Raw genomic sequence first — 12,290 nt, 5'->3', positions numbered from 1 at the left:
TTAACACGTGCATTGTTAATTTACTATTTTTATTTACATAGCATTTCCTCAGAGGACTTTGGTGTCTGACACAGTAGGTGTTCAATGATTGTTTAATGAATTAATAAATGAATGAGTTGTGGTAATTTTTAAAATCCTCGTGTAATACACTTCCAACTGACTACCATGATGAATGAAGCAACAGAAAGGGTGTTTGGAGAACAAAATATTTCCCTTTAGGCTGGTTATTGATAATATTCAACTAAGGAACCAAAAAAGTAGCTTTTTTCTTCAACAATTAAAGCCATTCACTACCTTCATTTTATTTTTAAAAATATGTACAGGGTAATACTGCATAAGTTTCCAAAACCTTGAATTTGTACTTCTTTACCTTTCAGTCAGAATCCCTGTGCTTCCTTCCGACAAAAATCTCGCTGAAAATGTTCATCAGGATATTTCAGAATGAAAACAGATCTAACTATATCTAATTTTCCACAACATGAAATCAGACATGGGTGTGTTCATCTATCCATCCCTAATGTATTCTACATTCTCCTCAATAAAGTGAAGCCACATAGTAAAACATCAAAGAGGTACAATACAGTTGTATTAGCACATGGAAATAAGAAATTCACACGAAATTCCTTAGGTTCTTCTTCAAGATTTTGTATTGTGGGAAAACAAACTTAGTGGGAATTACTGCATTATTGGTTTTTGCTTAGGACTTAAAATTATGAAAGTTTCATTGTTTAATATAAAGACATTTCATGGGAAATAGGTGTGCTCTGTTGTAAAAGAAACTAAAGCAGATGGTAGTATATTCCTGGCAACTGAGCACTTAACAAAACTAATTAGCAGATTAATGACCATTTTTCTGAGTCATCCTCCCCCAAAATTTAGTAGCAAAAAAAAAAAATTTAGTAAATAAGACAAAGTATATCTTGAAAGTTTAGGATCTATTTCTCTGTCAGTAGCTTAGTTGACTAAAACTAAAATGAGACACATCTTTGAAATACAGATCACAGTGGCAGTAGATGCCACTCTTGATATCAATCAAAGGTTTGCTGGTTACCTCTCAGTAAACTGGAAGACTCGATACAATTTCTTTGCAGCAGCAATAACAGCACCAAGGCTGCTAACAGGATTGCCTTGCCTTTGTCCCTTTCCCAAAAGGGCTTTAAAAGTGTGGAGCCCCACACATGTGTATAATGATAGATAAAAACTAGACTATCGGTGGTGAACACGATGCAATCTATACAGAAACTGAAATATAATAATGTACACCTGAAATTCACACCATGTTAAAAGCCAATATGATCTCAATAAAAAAAAAATGTGTGGAGCCCTAACTGAGGTCTGATGAAAACCTGTTATATCAAAGTGCAGGAAACCTCCTCTTCCCTTTTGTCCATGTCCCTCTCCCCCTAACCCAGCAAAAACTAAACTAAAATTAAAAAGCTACCTATAATTAAAGGGGATCCAATGATCAGGAAAGGAATTTTTTTTGTAGGAACACAGCAGCCCAAGAAACTTGAGTGGCCGTAATAATTGCCTTTGGGACAAGACCATTGGAAAGTTTCATTAAAATTCTGTTTCTCAACAAGTTATTTCACCTTTCACTTTCTTTTTATCTGCAGGCTTAATCCTACTTCAAACAACCCACTAGATTTTAAAGAGAAGAACCTATATCAAATGGATTTGGAGTATCAATTGTTTCACACTCTGGACAGGTTTTTGATTGGCTGATAATGGAATCGGTTAGGTTTTATAACCACTTTGTCAGTGCTTGCTTGCCTTGTTTGAACTTGATTATGAATTCGATGAAGGCAGCAACTGTCCTCTCCTGTATTACAATGCCAAAAATCTTGTGGGTGCTTAATATATATTAACTGATGATGATAAAAGATAAAAAATGATATTTATTCACTCCTACAGCCCTTCCTCTGAGTTATTCTTAGCTTAACAGGTATAATAAGGTACAAGAAGAAACCAGTTAGGTATGAGAAGACACCAGCATAAGAAGAAAACACAGTAAGTTATAGTGGAAAGAACAAAGACTGGAGGAGCAGATGCGGGTGGGTTGGGATTCTGGTACTGCCACTTAATAGCTGTACGACCTTGAGCCTGAATCTTCACCTGTAAGATCAGGATAATAATACCTTCCCATAGAGTTGTTTTGAAGATTAAATGAATTAACTACCTGTAGTGTCAAACTGTGACATGCTGTTTACTGCTTCCATGTCTATGCCTAGAACCCTGAGCCTGGAATAACCATTCCATTTGTATCCACGCTTTGCCTCTCCTGGTGTTTGGCAAGTGCCTGATCTTCCAGAAAGACGAAACTCAAGCACTAACTTATTTGTAAAGCCTGCTTTGACCTAGTAAATGGTAAATAGATATGGTTACTACTGTTGAATGAATGTCTGGAACCCAATAAGTGCTAAATATATGTTTGCTTTTTCATCACTATCCCCTTTTCTGTTTAATCCCAATTCTTTCTTTAAGTGACTGGTTTGATACTGCTGATTCTCTTTTTTTTCTTAAAACCTTCCAGAGTCAATTGGATAGGGCTATATAACCCTCCTACTGGGAAGAGGGAGTGTATAATTGCTAACAATAATACAATCTACCAAAAAAAATGCAACAGGTAGCTTATATCAAATATGAGAAAAAATTGAGGGAATATACTACCCATGAGTCCTTTGTGAAAAATTACTTGGCAATATGAAATCAAATCAAATAAAAAATGAATCAAAACAAAGAATTAAGAATGGACATTTTGGGGCCAGCCCCGGTGGCCTAGTGGTTAAGTTCGGAGTGCTCTGCTTCAGTGGCCCGGGTTCCGTTCTCGGGCACGGACATTCACTACTCCTCAGTGGCCATGCTGTGGTTGCGGCTCACATACAAAATAGAGGAAGATTGGCCACAGATGTTAGCTCAGGGCGAATCTTCTTCAGCAAAAAAGAGGAGGATTGGCAATGGATGTTAGCTCAGGGCAGATCTTCCTAAGCAAAAAAGAGGAAGATTGGCAATGGATGTTAGCTCAGGGTGAATCTTCCTCGGCAAAAAAAAAAAAAAAAAAACGAATGGACATTTTGCAGTGAGCCAATCTACTTAAATGGAGGACTAAGACCAAACAACAAGGTTGATTATGAATATGTGACAAAATGAAACTATTATAAACCCTGACATGATAAAAATCCATTCATTCATTTTTTCATTAAATACATATCATTTAGTACCTAACTCTGTGCCAGGCAATGTTCTAGGCACTGTGGATAAAGCCATTATCAAGATGAAGTCTCAGTCTTCATGTAACTTAGATTCTAATGGGAGAGAGATACAATAAACAAGTGTATATATTATCTAAATATATAATATCAGATAGTCATGAATGCTATAGAGAAAAATAAACAATGCAAAGGGATAGAGAATGATGAGGGTGCTATTGTAAATAGCGTGGTCAGGGATGATCTCTCTGAAAAGATGATGTATGAGCAAAGAACGGAATGAACTAAGGGAAAGAGCCCTGCAAATATCTGGGGAAGAGCTCTCTAGGCAGTAGAATATGTCAGTGCCCTTTAACCAAAGACCACCAGGAACATACCCATAGGTGACAAGTTGGGTTTATTATTCTTTGCAGGGAGGGGGAATGCACGCCATAGAGAACTGTGGGGTTCCAGTAAGAGGATGTTAGAAATAACCTATTGTAGTATTTAGGTGATGTGGGGGGACAGGGCTAAGGAAGGCGGGGTTTCCTCTGAATCAGATGCTGTCAGAAAGCAGGGCAATTGTATGATTGGGCATCTCAATAAATCTTATCTATGCTGAGGGCAGAGTAGAGCAAGAAAAAAGCCGTAATTAGTAAAGTAACAGTCACCCATTTTGGCCAAAAGAGGGGGTGTTTGGTGTCTTCTGGGTGGCACAGTGACCTTTTTTTTTGTCTGTGCTTAGATGAAATTATGAAGTGGTCTTGTTTCGTCTCACGTCATCAGTCTCCTCGTGACCTTGTCTTAAGCTGATGTTCTGTGAGTTTATGTCTAACAGAAGAACATGGCCTAACTGAGTGCTATGCCAGCTTCTCAAACAGCAAGTGAAAAGCCTTAGAATATAAGGAATAAATTTTAGAGGTGGTGGAGAGGAGGGAGGAGGTACAATGGTGGCCTTCTCCTCATCTTTAATAGAAAGTAGTAATTTAATACTGCATTATTATTGTATGATTATTGTATGATGTATTATACTAAAACATTATCTGTTTATCTGAAATTCAAATGTAAGTGGGCCTACTGTATTTTTTCTTTTTGCTATATCTGACAACTGAAAACAAACACAGTCAGCTGCTTAGGAAATACTTTGTGCCTTTTCTTTAGATTTTTCTTTTAATTCAAGATAGACTCATAAAAAATATGTAATTCGATTTGAGCCATTCCTATATATTCTATATGTACATATATATGCACATATCTGTGCATATATTATGTATACATACATATATATACATATACACATATGAGACAGTAAGCACCCAATATTATAGAATATGTAACACACACGCACGCACAGAAGGCACCTGAAACAGAAGCAGACTTGACTGTGTTGTTAATACGGCGACTCTGTGAAATGTATCCTGTGGTCTGTCATCCTTCCTTTCAGTTATTTCAAGTACGAGGCTAATAAAGACATCGTCTCCAATCCAAGTTACATCTGGTGAGCCTCATGCGGAACCGGAAGGATGCGCGGAACCGATTGCAGCGGCGGCTTACGTACACGGATACACACACTCCTTTCACTTCGGCTGGATGCCACGTAGGCCTGGGGAAGGGTTTTGCCGACGTACCGGTGACGGTTTCCAGGGGTTCCTCAGCTCTAGGAGTTGCGCAGCGGCGGGTTCTGGTCGTCAAAGCGACCGAAATCTTCCCAGGCTCGTGAGAGTGTTCTCTGTTGTCGCGGCAGCGATGGCTCCGGGGTCTGGCTCCCGCAGCCCGGAGCGGGAGGCCTCGGGTTCCGGGGAAGCGTCGCAGTTGGTCCGAGAGCTCCGAGCCCAGCGAATCCGCCCGCTCCCCGCGCACTCTTGCTCTCGGTCCGGGGACCGGAACGGCCTCAGCCCAGGCTCCCCAGACGAGCCCTACCGCTCCTGCTTGTGGCATCGTTCGCGACAGCGGCCCTCTGCGCCGCGGGGCACCCCCTGCCTTCTGCCTCCTCGTCTGCTTGTTGCGGCCCCTACGGGAGTGACAGGCCGCGGCGTAGACTCCTGGACAAGGAGAGGGAGAAGGTGAGTGAGAGGGAGGGCCCCTTGGCTCTGAGGAGCCCGCGTGCCTTCCAAATCCGCTTCATCTTGCGTCCCGCTTTCTCACCGTTCGCATTTCACTCCCTTCTACCTTCCTCGCGCCCATTTCCATCTTTTTCTTCAGTCTATCCATGGCAGCCCCTTATTCACCCTTTTCCTCCCTTACATGCTCACTCATTCTTGGGCCCCTTAGTACAGTGTCTTGGTCTCCCTCCACCTGTTTCCACCTCTGGTCTTGTAGCGGACATGGCCAAGGGTTGCAGACCTGTGTATAGCAATTTTTGGCTTTGCCCTTTCATTTGTGAGCGTGTTTTTATTCTCCACTACTCTGAGTTCGTGGAAAGGAGGAGCCCGATTTTATTCATCACAGAATTCATAGTGCCTGGCACTTAGTAAGAGCTCAACCATTGTGTGTCAAATGAACTAACAGATCAGTTTTCGATGATGACAGGATGTGTAAGTGGAAATTCTTTGTAGGGAGTTGGAAAGGGTTGAGATTAAGGGTTTAAATTGGAAAGAAGGAAAACCTTCCTCCAAGACATAGTTGGATGAATGTAGGAAAAGTGCTGTGCCAAACTGCAGATGATGCTACCTTGAGAAAGGTCTTATTAAGTGGTCTCAATCTTGATCTTGAGGAATGACGGGAGGATGAGATCAGTTTTCCTCTAATGAAAGTGAGTATTGGAGTGGGAAAATAAGGATAAGAAAAAGAGTTATAGTTATTGCTGTGGAAGTATTCATATCTAATGTTTATTGAATGTGTCAAGTAGCATACTGAGTGCCTTGAATGTGTTATAAAATGAAAAATTTAAAAACATTACAGGCATTGAGGGGTAGGTTGAAATTACAGCAGTTGGGAGATGTCTTGAGTCTTTTTCTTCCACCAGTGGGAGGTAATAAGGTATCGAGCAGGAGGATAGTTGCTGGATTCAGACTGCTTTGCCACTTAATACCTGTGTGACCTTGGATGTCTCGAGTTTAGCTAAGCCACTACATGGTATTGCTGCCTTGGCATCCATTTTGTTTGCCCAAGTGGCTTGCAGGGACCTTAAACTGACACTAGCCCCCTCATGCAAGTACATGCCCTAGCTAGCAACCCTCAGAGTCACAAGCAACTGTAAGTTCCTGTTATGACTTCCCCAACAGCCCTCGTGATCAACAGTCTCCCCTGCCTCCCAGCACCTGTATGCCTTGTGGGCCCCTTAGATAAGACCCTCGTGGGGCTTACCCAAACCCCAGTCTTTTGGTTTAAGTTGACTCATCTGGCCCTAGCCTGGGAACTCCAAAGTACTCCACTCACAGACCCTAACAAAGGCAGGTGCCCCAGCTCCTGCCTCTCTTTGTCTGCAGTCTGCCTTGACCTCCCGGTGTGGCCCCTTGATGCATGCTGTGTACTTCCTCCAGGACCTGTGAGTAATAAACTACTCTATTTCAATTTCTCTTGTGGCCTGTTGTTGAACTTGAGCTCACCATCTGGCATCCTGTGCTCCACTTAACAAATGTTAATTTAACCAAGTCAAAACATTGGGCAAGTTACTTAACCTCTCTAAGCATCATTTTTTCACCTGTAAAAAGGGGATAAAAACAATGCTGACATTTTTAGGGTTGTTGTAATGGTTTAATGCCTGGAACATAATACATACTCCGTGTTAGCTATTAGGGTTTCATGCCTGGGAGCAGAAACAGTAAAAAATAGCCCTGAGTTACATTGGAGACCCACCTCTCCAAGTTAAATGTTTCAGAAAGATTCTCCCCCAGTCTGTGTTAGTCAAAAAACAAACAGCTTCTTATTTTAGAATCCTAACCAAAAGATGTGAGAATAGCTTGGATGAAATTTGCACTTGTGCATGTAGAATATAATTTATCTTAAGAGAACAGATGAAACCAGATAGCAGCAGGGACTGTTTTAATGGTCTCCTGTTCAACTCTGTTGGTGAGGGAGGAATTCCCTCCCTAGGGTTATGGGGCAGCTGAATGCAGGACACCTGATAGTGGACAGATGAGATCCACAGGCTGACAGGGTCCTGAGACCCACTACCAGGGGATCATCTGGAACTATGCCTGGTCCCTTTAATAAAGAGGGTTGTTTGCCTAAGGGACTTTATCTGCAGGAGCAGAGTGAGGAGGGGAATTTGCAGTTAGGCCATTGGAGGCCCTACTGGTTTCCGCAGATGTGAAGGCAGCACATAATATTGAAACTGGTCAACAGGTAGCCATTGATGATTAAGTAGCTAGTAACTAAAGTTTTTTTTTTTTCCTTTTTGCAATTACTGATTGTAGCTTTTAGTTGTTCACCCGCTGATTGTTAACTGTGCTGCTTAGGCAATATGCTATCTGACTGCCACTAGGTTCCCATAGATAACATCCCCCTGGCACCTGGATCACCATGGTAATGGGCGCTTGAGCTGTTTCTCAGGAATTAGGACCCCCTTGTCCAGTTCAGGCTAGTTGAGACCACCAACCCATCAAGTGGGCTTGTGCAGATGCTGGATAAGTGACCTTTTGACGTCAAGAGGCTAAAAACTCCACCCTCAGATCATGCTAACACCACCATTTTGCAAACATGCGTCCTATGACGGGGCATGAAGTTTGACCACGCTTGCACAGATCATCAATTACCTCACCTCCAGTCATCTATCTCCACATTTTAGACCGCCTTGCCCCCTACCTCGTAAATATCCCTGAGCCCCCATTTTCAAGGAGGTGGATTTGAGACTCATTCTCCCTCTTCCTCGCTTGGCTGCCTTGTGATTAAAACCCTCTCTCTGCTGCAATCTCATCATCTTGGGTTTGGCTTTCCAGGCAATGGGCAAAAACGAACCTGGTTTGGTAACAATATTGGCCCTTAATTTTAGGCTTTACACCACAAGGACTGTGTGTCTTTACAGTCTGGCAGGCATAATTGGCCCTATACTTATATATTCCAAGAATTGTTATTTGTATGTTTACTTTTAGATTGTCTGCTTCTTGAAGTAGGAGACCCTCTGAGTCCAACTCTGCATAGTTGTAATACCATTTCCCCTCAATAAAGATGTAAAAAATAATTTATTCAAATAATGAAACCAAATATATTTATTTTGTAAGGATTTTTTTAAAAAAAACAAATAGAGATATAAGCAGCTAAACTTTGGGGAATTGAGCCTCTGTTAGTTGTTGTTGTTTTTTTTTTTCCAGTTTATGAGTAACAGCAAAAATTAAAACAGAATAAATGATAAACATTATAATAAAACAAAAAAATTTTTTAGTGTCCTCCAAAGAGCAGATAGACAATGTATTCCTTTTTCACAAAGGAACTAAAGGGAAAACAGAGAGACAGAACAAACCCTGAATCTCACTGAATACAACTTTTGTCATATAGAACTTTTCTTTTCAGAGCTCCCTTTATTTTCTACTTCTTTTAGTGCTTCAGGTTTTTTTACATTGTCTTTACTAATTCCTAGATTTCTGAAAACTAAAGTTTTAACCAAATTGAAACAGAATTCCTTTTCCTTTCATAAATATGTGTAAACAAATGAAATTATTTGCAAATGTAAAACTGTTTGTCACATACTAGAGAAGGTGAAATGAGCAATTAGGAGCTATGTCATGCGTGCAGCAGAAGGGATGCACTTGACAGCCTCCCAGGCTGCATTTCTAGCCCAGCTGCTCAGGCTGTCTGTAATCTGTACCGTTTGATAGTGCTATCAGAACATCAGATCCTAACTGTTGAGTTTACATTTAAACCAAGTTTTTATTAATTTAAGTTTAAAACGTAAAGGGAAAATAGGACTTAACTGGTCCTCTTGAATTTTATTTTATATATATATAAAACAATTCAGCCATTGAGTTATAATTTACATGCCTATATCTTCTGGGAGAGTAAGTGGGAGAGGATTGGAGAACTGGGAAATCCTTAAGTATGAGGACATTCTCCAAAGAATCCTTGTTATAGACTGAATTATGTCCCTCCAAAATTCATATGTTGAAGCCCTAACCCTCAAAGTGAGGCATATTTGGCAATAGGGCCCTTTAAGGAGGTAATCAAGGTTAAACGAGGTCATAAGGATGGGACCCTAATAGGACTGGTGTCCTTATATGAAGAGGAAGAAATACCAGAATTGTCTCTCTCTCTCTCTCTCTCTCTCTCTCTCTGCCTCTCCCCTCCTCCCTTTCCACGTGAGCACAGAGGAAAGGCCACATGAGGACACAACAAGAAGGCTCAGGCTACAAGCAAGGAAGAGAGGTCTGACCAGAAACCAACCCTGATGGCACCTTGATCTTGGACTTTTAACCTCCAGAATGGTGAGAAAATAAATTTCTGTTGTTTAAGCCACCCCGTCTAGTATTTTGTTATGGCCCTAGCTGACTAATACAATCCTGAACCAGAGTAAGTTGTTAAAAAATGTATTTTAAAAATATGTTATAACATTTGTTAAATCCGGAGTCTATTGTCAAATTTTTTAATAAGCAAAGAACTTTAAGTACATCTCACAGTTTTCTTCTTTCTTGTGATTTATCCTTTTATATCCTTTAAGTTTTAAAAACATGGAACGTACCTAAGAATTAAAACATGTTGCCAGTGGATTTTAGCATGCTATTTGTTTTCTTTAAATTATAATTCATGGGGTGCTAATTTCTTATTCATAGAAGGGTTCAGTGTTAAATAATACATTTATATTATTTTGAATTTTTTTCTCAACTAACCCAATAGCAGATTGCATGCCGATTTTGGCATTATGGAGGGATTTTTAAAATGAATATGCCAGTATGGATTTGTTTAGTTAATTTTCCAATATCCAATACTATCTGAAGGCTTCATGCTTCTTTTCCTTGTTTCTTTTCTCTTTGGTGCTATTCATAAGCTACTTCTTCCCTCTCTTCTGTTTCTGTGTCTACTTTAGATTGAGTTGAGATAATGTGCTTGACCGGAGGTAAACTTGTAATTTGTGACAGGGTGATAAAACATTATTTTCAGAAACTTGTTCTTACAGATACCCGTATAAGAATCTGAACTCAAAGAATTAGAGTTGGAAGGCACCCTAAAAATAATTTTCTAGGCAGTACCTAAATTATTCCATATGTGATCTTCAGAGGAAAAGATTATATGAAATAGGAATTACCTTTCTAAACGATTATAGAATTTTAACAGTACTGATCTTCAGAATTCTCTACAACAGAATGAAATCTCTTTACACTGTAGTGTGTTAGGTTCTTCCTGCTCTGTGGAGAAAGAACAGTTGCTGCTCTACCGTATGCCCATTACACACATGGAATAAAACTATGATAAAGTCTTCCCGCAGCCTTCTCGTCTCCAGTTTCCTTCATCTTTCCTCATGGTTCCTGTTTGCTTGCTTTTGTCCTGTGGTTTCTTCTGAAAATATAAATCCTCCATGCCGCTTTCAGTTTGAATAGCACTTTGTAAGCTGTAAAGCATTACGCAAGTGTAAGTGAGTATTACACTATCATGAAGGTGTTCTCTTACAAAAGCAGTCCAGTGCTTGCTTTTCCTGGCTCTTGGACAATCAATGTCACTACTGAAAAATTTTAAGTCTATATTCTTATACTCTAGGGTCCATATTTCATCACTTTTCTGATTCTTACAACCATTTTCTTTAAATTCAGCTCTGATGAACATACACCAGTAGAGGATGAAGAACCAAAGAAAATCACCACCTCAGCTTCTTCTTCAGAAGGTATTTTTTAAATACAGAACTTTGTTGAGAAGTTAAAAAATAAGTTTATAAATAGTTGAATTTTAGGCTTTGCTTTTACTCAAATTGCCTATCATATATTCCTTTTAAGTATTTCAAATACAATAAAATTGATGCTCAGAAATACTTCTTTAGAAGTTAGTTTTTTATTTGTATTTTATGTAGAAGAAAAGAAGTCTAGTCATTCAAAAGAAAGATCCAGGAAAAGGAGAAAGAAAAAATCATCTAAAAGAAAACACAAGAAGTATTCTGATGACAGTGACAGTGACTCTGATTCTGAAACAGACTCCAGTGGTAAGAAAACCAACATCATTCTGCAAGCCCTGCTTCAAAACTAGTTTTACAGGGCCGATCTGGTGGCGCAAGCAGTTAAGTGTGCACGTTCCACTGCGGTGGCCCGGGGTTCACAGGTTCGGATCCTGGATGCGCACCTATGCACTGCTTGTCAAGCCATGCTGTAGCAGCATCCAATATAAAGTAGAGGAAGATGGGCATGGATGTTAGCTCAGTACCAATATTCCTCAGCAAAAAAAAAAAAAAAAAGGATTGGCATCAGATGTTAGCTCAGGGCTGATCTCCGTCACACACACACACAAAAAAAACTAGTTTTACTTCTTAAAGCTTATTTTAGAAGAAGGTTCTTAAAAACAATAATAATAGCCAAGAGTTTTTGAACCCTCACTGACTGTGTGCCAGGCACCCTGCTAAGTTCTTGATGCTCATTATCTCTAGTTAATGCACACAGTAACTGTAGGATACTTCTTAGAGGTGGGGAAATGGAGGCACAGAGCAGGTTATAAGTACCACACTCAAGCTCACACAGTTGGGATGCAGCTCTAAGCAGTGTGACTCCAGATTGGTTGTATGTAGTTGTATAAGGCATGTGGCACCGAACTAACTTGGGGTTGGTCTGTGAGACATGTGGTGCCAAACCAAGCCATACAGGGCTGCATCAGCCCTGTGGAAGGGCTCTTTTGTGTAATTCTCACACTCAGTCGGCACCTTTGTACAGTTTCAAAAAGGCACACCATCAAGGACACCTTCAGGCTGGCAGCTCATTTATGGAGGACACCCCCTGTGGGGTGGCGCATCACAAAAGCCACCTCTTTGTGCCCTCTCCTGGCTGATGATTGACAGAGGGTACCTCCTCTGGGGACACATTACACAAAGGCGCCCCTTCCTCTGATGTCGCCCTGGTTTCCTGGCCCCCGTTGTCGCTTTTCTTCCTCATTGCTGGAAGACTGAACTTTCTTAAAGCACACATCTGAGCAAGTCAGGCCCTACTTAAAATCCTTCAGTAGCTCTCCAAAGCCTTCAGGGTAAGGTTCAGACCC

The 12,290-nt window shown here is 40.4% G+C and overlaps 1 long non-coding RNA gene across 1 annotated transcript; it reads left to right on the top strand.

Annotated features, from left to right (window-relative positions):
- Positions 1-4,857: 4,857 nt before the first annotated feature.
- LOC131401388 (uncharacterized) lies at positions 4,858-10,938 on the top strand. Its single transcript, XR_009217667.1, has 3 exons — positions 4,858-5,251; positions 9,432-9,547; positions 10,868-10,938. It is a non-coding gene; the product is annotated as an uncharacterized LOC131401388 (long non-coding RNA).
- The last annotated feature ends 1,352 nt before the right edge of the window (positions 10,939-12,290 follow it).

The sequence above is a fragment of the Diceros bicornis genome, chromosome X (assembly GCF_020826845.1).
Source record: "Diceros bicornis minor isolate mBicDic1 chromosome X, mDicBic1.mat.cur, whole genome shotgun sequence".
NCBI lineage: Eukaryota > Metazoa > Chordata > Mammalia > Perissodactyla > Rhinocerotidae > Diceros > Diceros bicornis.
This window is presented reverse-complemented; position numbering and strand designations above follow the sequence as displayed.